The 12,778-nt window shown below is 37.9% G+C and overlaps 1 pseudogene; it reads right to left on the bottom strand.

The window, feature by feature from the left end:
• Positions 1-1,032: 1,032 nt before the first annotated feature.
• Positions 1,033-11,240, bottom strand: LOC122072112 (annotated as a pseudogene).
• Positions 11,241-12,778: the final 1,538 nt, after the last annotated feature.

The following is a 12,778-nucleotide window of genomic DNA, read 5'->3' as shown; positions in this document are numbered from 1 at the left end:
TTTAAAATGCATTTTTGATGTGAGAATGTTCAAACATTTTATCAAACACCTCATGGGCAAAATCTCTTTGGTGAAAATCCCAAACAATATTGCTTACATCAAACCCATAAAGATCGCGAGGAAAACAAGAGATTCTAGGATTTTGGATTCGAGAGGAGATCTTAAGGAGAAAAGGAGAGAGATTTGGGGCAGAAGAAGCGGTTCTTAGAGAGAGAAAAGTAATTTTTGGAGATTTATAAGAATGAGACGATATTCCTTGGGAGAAAAGGTGCCTTTCATAATATTAGTTGTGGAGCAATTTTCACTGGGCTGTGCCAAGAGCTGGAGTCTGGAGAATGGAGAATGGAGAATGAAGACTGCATAATGGGAAAATATCCCATTCCAGAATGATCAGCATTCTTAACTGTGTTCTAGAATTTTGAGAATGGAATACTTACCAAACATTGTTTTTAACAGTCCAGAATGTGTTCTTGATCCAGAAATCATTCCAAGAGTGCATAACAAACACAGCCTTAGTTTATCCTCCTCATTTTTTAGCGAAATTTGTTAACCTTGAACATCTTAACCGACTTTGATACTCTTATTATTTGATTTAGTTTTTGTAATATAATCGACTTATTCATTGGAGAGGGGGTGGAAGGCTCCCAAACTTCTTTTCCCTTACTCTACAATTAGAACCCTTTCTTTGGTGCCAAGCAAGGCACTTTGGTACCATCAAAAAAGCATGTTAGGCACTTTGGGCTTTGGCCATGAGGGTACATGAAGTCTTACAACCAAGTTCACGTGCGGTGCGCAAATCTTAAGCAGATGGATAAAAGAGTCACCTTCCAAACCAAGCTTATAAGGTCGTAGAATATAGTTTCTCTCCAATGCCACCCCTAGAATCCATTGCTACTAAACCCAAATGAAGGTATTCTGGTAAAGGAATATTTTCTTTTCTCCCCCTTTAGTGAAGCAGGGAGCAATATCTTCCTACACCCATACAAGGTTGTAGGCCTTTTTCTTTCAAATTATCGTTGAACAGTGGTCTCCTTTTGTAGTCTAAATACTCATTTTGACATGCTTTATTTACTTACATTTTACAAAAACTGATTAATGAAAAAATATATTCAAGGATCTGTATTTACAATGTAAACAGAAATGGAATATCCACCAACAATTATCCATAGTTCCCCGGCAGTCAACCCTCGCTCCTCTCTTCTCTACATTTTCACCCCAAAAATATTAGCACTAGTCAATAAACCACATAAGAGAATAAAAAAGAATAGTTTCACACCTGGTGAAGATGAAACACTTTGTAAAAGTCCAACCATGACTACCTGCATGTCAATAGACAACAAGATCAACATCTTCGAAGTTATAGTCTAAAGAACAAGCTACTGCTAGAACAATCAGGAGCATCAGCTGCATAAGCAAATTGGATTTTGGATCCATAAGGGATGAGTTGCTGGATGTCAACTATAATACTTAGTAAGAAAATTGGATTTTGTAACAAAGTAGTGAATCAATGTGTATTGTGTAAGCAATTCATCTATGCACAATAGACAATCGTTTCTTTACACAAAACAATCGTAATTGAATCCAAAACGAATGCCAGCAAATGAATCCAAGGTTCAAGCCAATCCCCCTGCCCGCCTCCAAAAACAAAAAACAAAAAACCAAAAACAAAAAAAAACAAAAACAAAAACAAAACAAAAAACAAAAATACAAAAATTACAAAAATAGTAACAATTAAAGAATGGTATTGGAGAATTTTCAGTTGACAGCACATACACATTCACATGTAAACCACCATACTGACAAATGCTCACATGCATAAGCACCCATGGCTTCCAATTCAATCAGGATTCGTATTACCTTTAGTCAATTCTGCTGCCCTACTCTAAGTGATTCTCCATCTTCAAGCTCTCTTTGTTGTTATTTACAAACTCTAGGTTGATCTCCATATTCAGGGCTCTCAATGTTATTTACAAACTCAAGCGGAGTCTTTATCTTGGGACTCTCATTGTTATTTACAAAGCCCTCAGTTGATTCCGAAGAAGTTTGAAGACAACCCCAACCATTTTCTTCAATGCCATTGTAAAGTTCCGCCCCCACAGCATCAACTGCATGCATACAGTCAACAGAGCTACATCTGCTTCTGCTTGAAAGCTTCCCATCTTCAGACTGCCCAGACCTTCGATGAAGTGAACAGTTCCAATTGCTATCTAAAGCTGGCACCCTGAATTAAGTAGAATAAATGGTTTACATTTTTCTGTTATTGTAGGCCTTAAAGATACTTTAATAAGCTCTTGCTGTCAAAGCCAAAAACGGCTGATACACCAAGATGATCAGTCTCCTCAAGAAATAAAGGAGAGGGAGCAAGCCTATTAACTATTTCAGTTGTTGATCTATGAAACAAATTAAAATTAACTGCTTTCTAACAGGTAGTTAAGGCTGAGTTGGAAGTTTGGATGCAGGCAATAGTGAGGTCAAGGCAGTCACAACAAGGTGAGGTCAAGGCAGTCACAATCAAGGGATTATATAAACACTGGAAGCAAAAGGTAAGTTGCTAGGTGTTCACAAGAATTATAGCAGAACCCTGGTCTTCTGTTTGATCCGTCATGGCACAAAATTCTTGTCAGATTAAATAACAAGAAACATGGCTGTTCGTTTGGATTATGAGCAATACATAGCATCCCCAAAACTCAAGAACAAAAGACTAGATAACTGGGTTGACAGGAAAGAACATCATACATAGATAACGAACATAAGAGGATAGCAGTGCACCTTGTATGTTTCACTTGTGAAAACACTGGAACCAAATATTTTGACCTCGCTTCAATCATGCGAGTTGGAATCCTTTCAATCTCAATTTCCCCTCCTGAAGCATTTTCCCCTACTGTCTCCATGTCATTCATGACCATTACCTGAAAATATATCTGACAAATAATTATATATGCAAAGATCCTAAGGTCAAATGACCAGCAAAGATGAAAGCAGGAAAGTTTCTTTTTTTATCAGAATCACAAAAAGAAAATACCTTATATTTTGTCCACAATGGGATTCTAGCTTGATGCATCTCCAATTCAGTTTCTGAGATATACAAATGATAACTTTCCTCATCATTGATCTTCGCTTTTGTAAGTGCATGCCCATCAGAAAGAAAAATGGGATTTGCCTCTTTTACTACCTCAGGGAAAATTTTACTCCTATCACCATTACCTTGTTCACCATAAATGTCAAGATTATCTTCTCGATCTCTTCGAGTTTGTCTCTCACATATATCCCACTTCTGGAGTGCTTCCACAGCCAATCTTGCATCACATTCTGGAGATGATTCACAAGTAGTGTTCAAACCTGACACAACACTCCCAGATTCTGGTCCATCAGATAGATGCAACACATATTGTATCACACAACCATAAGGAGAGAACACCAGAAGATGGTACTTGGTCCTCAATGAGCTGTTGTCTGCATACAAATGATTTCCTTTGCAGTCATGGAAGGCAGAAGCAATAGCCCCACAAAGGGAACTGACCCTGCCAGTCGCAGCTGCTGCAGCACCACTTACAGTGCTTCTCCACCCATTATTCCCATTCTTTATTCTGCTAACAACTGACAATGTAACAGGGGGACCAGATGCACAGAAGCTCTGCTGATTCAGTTTTGACGGACCTGAATTTGGTGGCCAACAAACTGCAGTATTAGCCATCACACCCAGCCCATTGTCACCATTAGTAAGTCCAGAACCAGTAGATTGTCTGTTTACTGATCCTCCTGAAGGAGATAATGCAAACAAGTGACTCGTTCCCCTTGAGGAACTAATCATGATCCAGTGGCTGTCCTCACTGAAACTGATGTCCTGTATAACCTGATAACAAAATGAAAAAATGAGAAATAGTATCAGAACAGCTAATAACTATATGATCCAGAGATAAACAACAGGATGCTTTTACCGCATTTGTCAATCCTCGTTGCAGCCGGTAAAGATGCGCATGAGACCCACCAGCGTAAGATCCAGATGAACCACCTCCAACTGGGGGCATTATTTGAAAAACATTGATGTTGTGACCTTGAACTGAAGCAGTCACCAACAGAAGTCCACTGGGATCAAAGCACAATGCAGAAATAGGACTCCTATGTGCTCTAAACTGGGTAATAACTGATTTAGAGATAAAGTCCCGCACAATTACCTGCAGGAATCAAGATAGGCAATACTGTCAACGGAGGATTGTTGTAACAACACTTGTATCTTCACAGGAAAATGTGGGCTAAGGAAAGCAAAACTTAGGCTTTGTGTTGAGAAGATCTGAACCAATTTTGGGATAAAACAGGGTAAAATTTTGCTTCAGCAAGATTGGATTCACTTCAAACAATGGAAAATATGTTAAATAACCAAACATCAAAATTTTAGATTAAAGAAGTGGATACAGTGGGAGAAATCAAATGAATAACAACAAAAAGGCGAATGTCATTAACACAACTTGCAAGATATTTTAGCAACAACACACAGTACTAACAATGAAGCAAAGCATACCGTTCCAGCATTATCTGAATCTAGCAAATGGCCATTGACATTGCTGTCATTTTTCCTGCCTGGACTTCCAGATCTCAGAAAATTATTGCAATCAGGTAGAAGTTCAGAGTAGTATCTTGACAGTTTCTTATAGCCCATATCTCCAAGGGTCGCTATACCAGAAGCAAGTTGCTTGCTCGATTCTTTCGCGTAATGTGCGACAAGGCCACCATTTACAGAACCAGAAATACTTGCAGCATGTGTAAGATCTTCTGGACTGACATGGCCTGTATTTGAAACTACAACAGGACTTCCACTATAAGCCAACCATCTGGGACCCACTGCAAGTGGTCCATAGCCAATACCACCAGATCCAATACTACTTGAAACTATAGGACATGTAAGAATAGTATATTCTCTCTCCAATGTTACAGCATCAAAACAGTGTATCTGCAATAATATAAAAAGAAAAAAGGGAAAATGGAATCCTATTTTCAATCTATGTTTTGGAAAGATATCACTGCATGAGAGGCACAGACAAGTAACATACCTGAGCTGCCTGAGAAATAGCCACAACTCGAGGACTGCACCTTACTGAGTAAACAGCAGACCTGAACTTCAGAATATGTACATATGATTGAGATCTCAAAGAATAAAACCGAACAACTGTGGGAACAGAATTTCCATTTCCATGTTCATGGAAAGTAGTAATATTCCCATTTGCATTGGAGTGGTAGGCGAAACTATCCTGATTATTACCACCTCCAGAAAGGGATCCAGCTCCAGCAACCAGAAGCAATGGACGGGCATTAACAAACTTATCTTCTGATCTCTTTGATGCAACTGGTTTTGGTTGCAATTGTAAAAAGTAGACAGGTCCCTCATGCCTGGATACTAGCTCATGCACATTATTAGCTTCCTCAACATCCCAAACCTGGAAACCAGATCGATAACCCAGCAAGAGAACTTGACGGATTACGTCTCCATCACATTCTAGCTTGTCAAACCCAGCCCACTGCACCTTTTTCATATATATGGCAGGAAAAAATTACTGAAAGAACTTCAGATTCAATTATATTTAGCTCTAAAGAGAACTTGGATGAGAGAGAATTTATAGTTAAAAATACAAAATTGTAATAAGGAAATTGCATGAAAAGTATTGTGTGTGTGTGTGTGTGTGCAAGATAAAGTTCAACAATTTAATGGAATTATTCTCAGCAGCAAACAGAAGGTAATGAACAAAGTACAAAATTCAAGATACCAACAGAATATTAGCCATTCCCATAGTTGTCACACTAATGCAAGAAATCAACAGTCTCCATATCCATATAACCCAAATATATCCATAGCTCAGATGATAAAGGCAACACCACCCAGCTCTTACCATTAGAGCAAAGAAACAAGACATACTGAATACTAATGTAGCTTACAGGAGCGTCTTGCCAAAAGATTGTCCTAAATGAGTTACTTCAAACAGACAGTTGGAGAAATTTTAAGATCACTAAAGCTCAAAGAATAAGCACAATTCTGACCCCTCGGCAGAAGAAATTCATTAAGGTGTGCAAATAAAAATAAATAAATAAATAAAGCATAAACGCCCCCAGCTTAGCTTAGGGCACAAATTAAGCTCAACCCAAACCCAACTAAGCCAACCTGTGGGCAAGCATTGCTCTGTACATTAAGAAGTTTTTAAGACTTTTGTCATTTCCAGTGCAATGTGAAAAGTAGTCACATTATATTCTGACCCAGTCATGACCTGACCCAACATGGGAGCAGTATAATGCACTTGGAAAGGATCAAAATCATATCAGTTGGATTGAATACAATGTTATGAGTTGATCCTAGGGTTGTCCTCAGGTTTGATGTAGACACATGCTGGATTACATTATAGAAGAAGGAAGAAAGCAGCCAGCACCAGCCCAGCTTTAGGCTTATCAAGCCAGCACAAGCTGGCCCCAATTTTGTCCAGTTCTGGCATCTATAGTAGTGCCATCGAACCAGCAATTATATAGTCATTTCCTGCAGTATTAGTCTTCAGTTGGTTCCTTCTAGAACCTCACCATGCAGCCATCAATCCAGTCTCCAGCAGCCTTACATAGTTTCCTTTTTTTCAGTCCAGTGAGCTCCCTTGCTGGTGCCCTTTGTCTCTTGTGGTTTGACCAGCCAAAGTACAAGTTGGTGTGTGGAATTAGTCTTCTAGAGGATACCTTATTGTCCTCCTCTATTTTCTTAGTGAACAAGTTAGTGTCTTATTGCTTAAGTCAACTAGTTTCAATTTTTTTCTTTTTTGGGTTTCTTTCTATTATGTGAATCCCTAGCCTCTACCATTTAAAGAGGTCTTGCTGTAACAATTGAGATTTAATGAATTAATGAAGTTCATAGCCACTGTTGCTTTGATTCCTCAGAGAGGATGCTTCAAAAGTTGAGATAGCCGTGAGTGAAAGATCCAGGACTAAGAAAGTCCATCCCAGTCACATCTATCCCATCTTTGTTCTCTTTTCTTCTTTTGTTCCAGCTTGTGAGGGAGAGTTTGAGAGTTTATTACAAGTTGTTTGAAGACTTGAAGACCAGCCAAGAGGAAGAGGGATCGACAGCAGCTGTCATGGTTTTGTGACTTGATCGACCTTGGCCAGATCTCCCAATCCAGGAGCGAACTTGCAAGGCCCTTTGGAGGGTTTCAAAGAGCAGATAAAATTTTGGAATAACTCTAGTCACGGTAGGACCAAAATAGGAACGCTTCAACCTGAAAGAACTCTATTGATACAGGTTCAATCAACTTGTAATTTCAAGATTAATTTGATAACCCCTTGGACTCTAAACCCAAATGATACCAGACCAGAACAGCAAGCAATAAGGAAAATTCTGCAACCAGAACCTGGCGATAGTTGCAGGTTCATATCCAGTTCAGAGTATATATCCCATACGAGAAGGGGGTCTGGGGGGCAATAATCTAGGGGTGGGATCGCCAAAGGAGGACAACTGATGCCCCAAATTTCAGTTTGAACAAATAGGAATCAATAGAGATCGATTGTTCCATACCAGAACAGAGTGTCTCTAGTAAAGGGGAATTATAAGAATAACCAGAGTGGAAAATAAGAACAGAAGAGAAGGGGACCGAAGGGTAGAGAATGATCAGCAGTAGCAGCAATACATGATTTTCTTCAGAACTTGTGAAGAAGAAGGAGAAGAGGAGAGAGGGTGAACACAATAGGAATGGAATGGCTCAATTGTGGGCAGCTTCTCCCTGATATTAATCAAGCAACCAACTCTTAGTAGAAAACCTAATAAGAGTCCAAGTCTAATCAAAATAGAAAGAAATAACCAAGTCTAAGTCTACTTACCAAAAAAATAAGAGGAAGAAAAACTAAAAGCAAATTATAACTCAACATTATCCCATTATCCCACAGTACACTACACTCCACCCTCATGGTACACTTAACAGGTAATAAAGTCATATAGTAGACCAGCCATTCTAAAAGAGCACTTTACTAACTAACAAGGAGCTTATCGATAATACCTACCAAAGCAGTAGGTAGAAGCCATCCATGCAGTAACTTCATCAACATAGTTCCGCATGTCTTTGCTCATGGCATCTCCATTGACAAGATTACTCCTATATGCATAAGCTAAATCTAAAAAGTTGGCCAACGCATAATTAGAAGATTCAAAACAAGCATAAGCAGAAAGAAGACACTGTCTCTTCAAGGTGTGAAGCCTTAATTCTAGTTGAATGGTCTATTTTTCAAGCAGAACAAATCTGCACAATCTTATGTTGATCTAATGTTCAGATTTGAAGATATGAGGTAGTCTCAAAAATAGCAAGTCACCAAAAGAGAAACCAAATTCAGAAACTAACAGAAAATAGGAAGTAGGAACCAAGAAATAGCAAGTCAAACCCAAAATTAAAACAAGGTTCATATAGAAACTAAGGTGAACAAAAATAGCAAGTGCAACGGAAAATGGTAACTACTAGAGAATAGAAACAAAAAGTGTTTCTGTAACGGAATTCAGACATAGCAGAAAAATGCCAACAGAACAGGAGTTAGATAGGCTTGAGTTGCTGATGTGTTGGTGCTATGCATCCCACCACCAAGGGCTTCACTGCATCTCACAGCAAAGGAGCTCTGAAGCTCAAAGAACTAAAAAGCAAAAGCTATGTTTGAATCTCAGAAATCATAAGAGAGTTGTGTAACCCCTTCTTCTTATTTATAGAACTAAAAAATAATAGAATTAGGAAACCCTCCATGAAAAGCTAAGGAAATTCCCATTAAAGCTCAACTCTTGAAAATAGAAAGTATCTAGAAACTCTACAAAAATAAAAACAAACTACTAATTTCAGATACACCTCATTATAGAGTTGACCCATTATTATATAAAACCCAAAAATACTAAGCCCATGGCCCATACAACTAATTAAGCAATCAAAATTATGCCTATCAATCCATTCTTGGTCCAGTCTAACCAAACCGATGACCATGGCAGTAAAAAACAAACCTATGAAATCTATAACTTACCTTGTTTGCTCAAACAGGTACTGAAGTAAAGGAAGCTTTAAAGAAGATGAAAATGGGCAAAGCAATAGGTACAAATGGTATTCCAATAAACGTATGGAAGAGCATAGGAATTAATGGAAGAACTTCGCTAAAAGATTATAAGCATAAAAAAAATACTAGAAGAATGAAGGAGAAGCATTGTGGCAATAAATTATAAAAACGAAGGTGATATTCAGAGTCGTAAAAAACAATAAGTTATACTATGAAATAATGGAAGAGAGTAGTTGACACCCGCATGAGAGCTGAGACAAGAAACTAATATTTCAGATAACCAATTTGGTTTTATGCCAGGAAGGTCAATGATGGAAGCAATTTATTTGCTTAGGAGACTAATGAAGAGACTTAGAGAATGTAGAAAGATATTCATATGGTCTTTATTAACTTAGAAAAAAGTTTATGATAGAACACATATTGCGTCAACAAGACTTGAACCTCCGACCTTTAGGTCATATACACAATCAACAAACCATTTAGGCAATGAAGAGGCTTGTAATAACAATTGAATTACATCAATGATCAGCTTTAAGATAAAATAAGGAATGGACAAATTAGGGCTAATTAAGAAACTGCTCCAATACATAATGAGTTGAGATAATGTCATTTTAAGGTGGCACGGACATGTACAATGGAGGCCTTTGAATGCTCAAGTTAGTAGCAGTGATATGATTCAGATTAGAGGAGCGAATTGAGCCAGGGGAGGCCTAACCTTAGGAAAGTGGTGAGGAAAATCGAAGGGAACCGTGGAAAAGAATGAAGACAACAGAAAACATAAAAGGTCTTAATAGTACTTGCATCCATAAACCAATCTTAGCTGTTGAATATAGATGTAGCAAACAAAACAAGGTTTAGCCATTTGGTCCACAAACATATTAATCAGCCAGCTTCTGTTTTACTTCTACAAAATTCCCATATAATAAACATCCATATTATGTCATTGATTAACAAGAAAAATATCAAAGCTTCCAATTACAAAGTGACTGCAATTGCCTCATTAATTGAATAAAAAATGAGGCAATTAAAGGTAGAGGGAGCTAGTAATTCCAATGTCATTGCCTCATTAATTGAATAAAAAATGGTACCTGATCACGGTTGGCATCGCCATCTCTATCCAAAATCGAAGACGCAACCAAAGCACCAGTTGATCGAACTGTGGAAGCAGCAGTTGAAGCTCCCGAGGATACAATCCTCCAGTAACTCGAGATCGTGCGTAAAGAGTTTGGGATGAACCCATTGCTCCGCCCTGACTTCGGAGCTACACCCTCAGGTTTCTGAACATCATTCTTCATCCCCAACACCCAAAGATGTTTCTTTCAGCCTCAGAAGAAACAAACCCAACTTCCCAATTTCAGGTCACCGCCCTCTCCATCTCCTCTTGCTTCTGAATAATCCAAAAGTTGGTAATGTCCAAAAATACCAGAAACAAAACAAAACCTTCCGACCTTCGTCGTCTTCTTTCCTCAATTCAGCAAACAAAATAGTAATTGGGCACCAAACCTCTTAAGAAATCGGATATTTTTCCTCCTTGCTTTCAGTATCAAAAAAATAACGATTCAATCTCTTCGTCAATTACCACAATTAAAAACAAAAAAATGGAAAAGAAACCTATTTCAGTTCAATCAGAACTCCAGAATTAAAAACGGAGTCATAAAGGATAGGAATTAGAGTCATAGAAGAACTATGACACTCCACCAAAATCCGCCGCCGCCGCCGCCGTGGAATTGTTGATTGAGCTGTTTCAAATTCGCCAGCAAACAGAGATAGATTTCAATCTGGGGAAGAGAAAAAAAAAATGGATCGCTTATGATCTGATAATTAAATGATGACTCTACGTTTACGTCTCTCTCACAGTCTCACTCCCCCTTTTCGTTTTCTTAATTTCTTCTCTTCTCCTCCATTTTCCCCCTTCCTTCCTTCATTTCCCTGCGTTCTTAAGAACAAAAACCTCCAGAGTCCACAGACTCCACACACGTCTTGTCCATCTCACTGCATCCATGAACTACCTCCTCCCACCCACAAAGAGTAGAGCCGCAACAAAGGAGTTCAGTTGCCTAGTAAAAAGAGGTTTTTGATTCACTGAGCCATGGCCCGTGTGTGTCAGCTAAACTAACTCCTAACTTGAGGATCACGGGGTGGGGCTGCATGGGTCCTTAGCGGCCTCACCGGTCACGTGGGCGGAATCCGAAGCGTTCAAAGGTGGTTTCTTCTCCGGCGAGAAGGAGAGCGTTTAGTATTAAAACGTGGAAAAATGCATGGCTTATCAATGTCGTCGGATCGGAATCAACCGTTGGGTATTCGCCGTTACGCCCTAACTTATACCTTCTTTCCTCAAAGCTCCAATATGAATCACCCAAAAAATATTCAAGTTTTTAAAAAGGAAAAAAAACCCTGCCGGCTTGCATGGATTACGCTTAGATACAATGGTGGAGAAAGGCTGTGCTGCCCGTGTTGAAGTTGCTCATGCTCACCTTCCCATTGGTTGTGCGTGCTGGGGTGTACCTATGCAAGTGGCCAACGGAACAAATTTTCAATTTTGCCGGTTTTTTAAATTTGATGATAATCTTGTTTAGTTCTTCCTATTTAAAGAAAGGGAGAAAGAGTTTAACAAGGCTATAGGGCAATTGTGTAATTATAATGTACGAGGCAAAATGTTGAAAAGTTAAAGTAGTATTATATAGAAAAATTATGTGTAGCTTTTATTTTATTTTATTTTTTTGTAAAAAAAGTTTTGTAGCTTGAGACCATCAACTAACTAACAATATAATGAATAAGAATTTTTGACAATCATTATTCATTAGAGCAAAATGCTTTGAGGTAAGCCCAATATCAAACTTATAGTTTGGCGACTTACATGATTAAGAAGCACTTATGGCATAGAACTTTTGCCATTAAAAATGCTTTTACAATGTTAACATGTTGTTGTCACTTGTCACCTTATTATCCCCATGAATTACTCTTTCAAAATCATTCTAAACGTCGGATGTAGTTTTCTAACACTTAGGTTTAGAAATATTTAATTCACACAATTATCTTTCTTTTCCACTGACTCCCTTTTTTTTTTTTTTTTTTTTTTTTTTTTTTTTTTTTTTTTTTTTTTTTTTTATCTTTTTATTTATCCTTCTCAACAATACTAGATAGGTAACTCTTATTAGTAGAAATGCCGAAATTAGTTGTCCCAATAATAGGAGTTAGTACTACAAAAAAGATGTTGGTCGATCCACAAATAAGCCCCTATTAAGTATGAACTATATATAATATATCAACAAANCTAAATGTCGGATGTAGTTTTCTAACACTTAGGTTTAGAAATATTTAATTCACACAATTATCTTTCTTTTCCACTAACTCCTTTTTTTTTTTTTTTTTTTATTCCCTAAAACATGTCGAAACTTCAAGAACCCTCAAGATCATTAATTAGCTTAATATAAGGTGATAGTGAGAGCTTAGACCCTTCAGTGTTAATAGTGAATGGGAATACATGCACAAAGACACAACCCTTGTATGGTTCCAATTCAATGATCAGTTTCAATTATGAATGGGGCACTCCCTTTTACCTTTACTCTGGCCAGCTCTAGATCGCCTGCAATTGATCACTTTGTGAGAAAGAAGATGACGGTTTTGATGCATTTAAAATGCTAGGTATTAATTAATATCTTGCCTTTACAATTTTATTAAGTCCTTTGTTAAATCAGTAACATATATATATATATATATAAAAGGAAAGGGGAGA

Source organism: Macadamia integrifolia, chromosome 2 (assembly GCF_013358625.1).
Source record: "Macadamia integrifolia cultivar HAES 741 chromosome 2, SCU_Mint_v3, whole genome shotgun sequence".
Taxonomy (NCBI): domain Eukaryota; kingdom Viridiplantae; phylum Streptophyta; class Magnoliopsida; order Proteales; family Proteaceae; genus Macadamia; species Macadamia integrifolia.
This window is presented reverse-complemented; position numbering and strand designations above follow the sequence as displayed.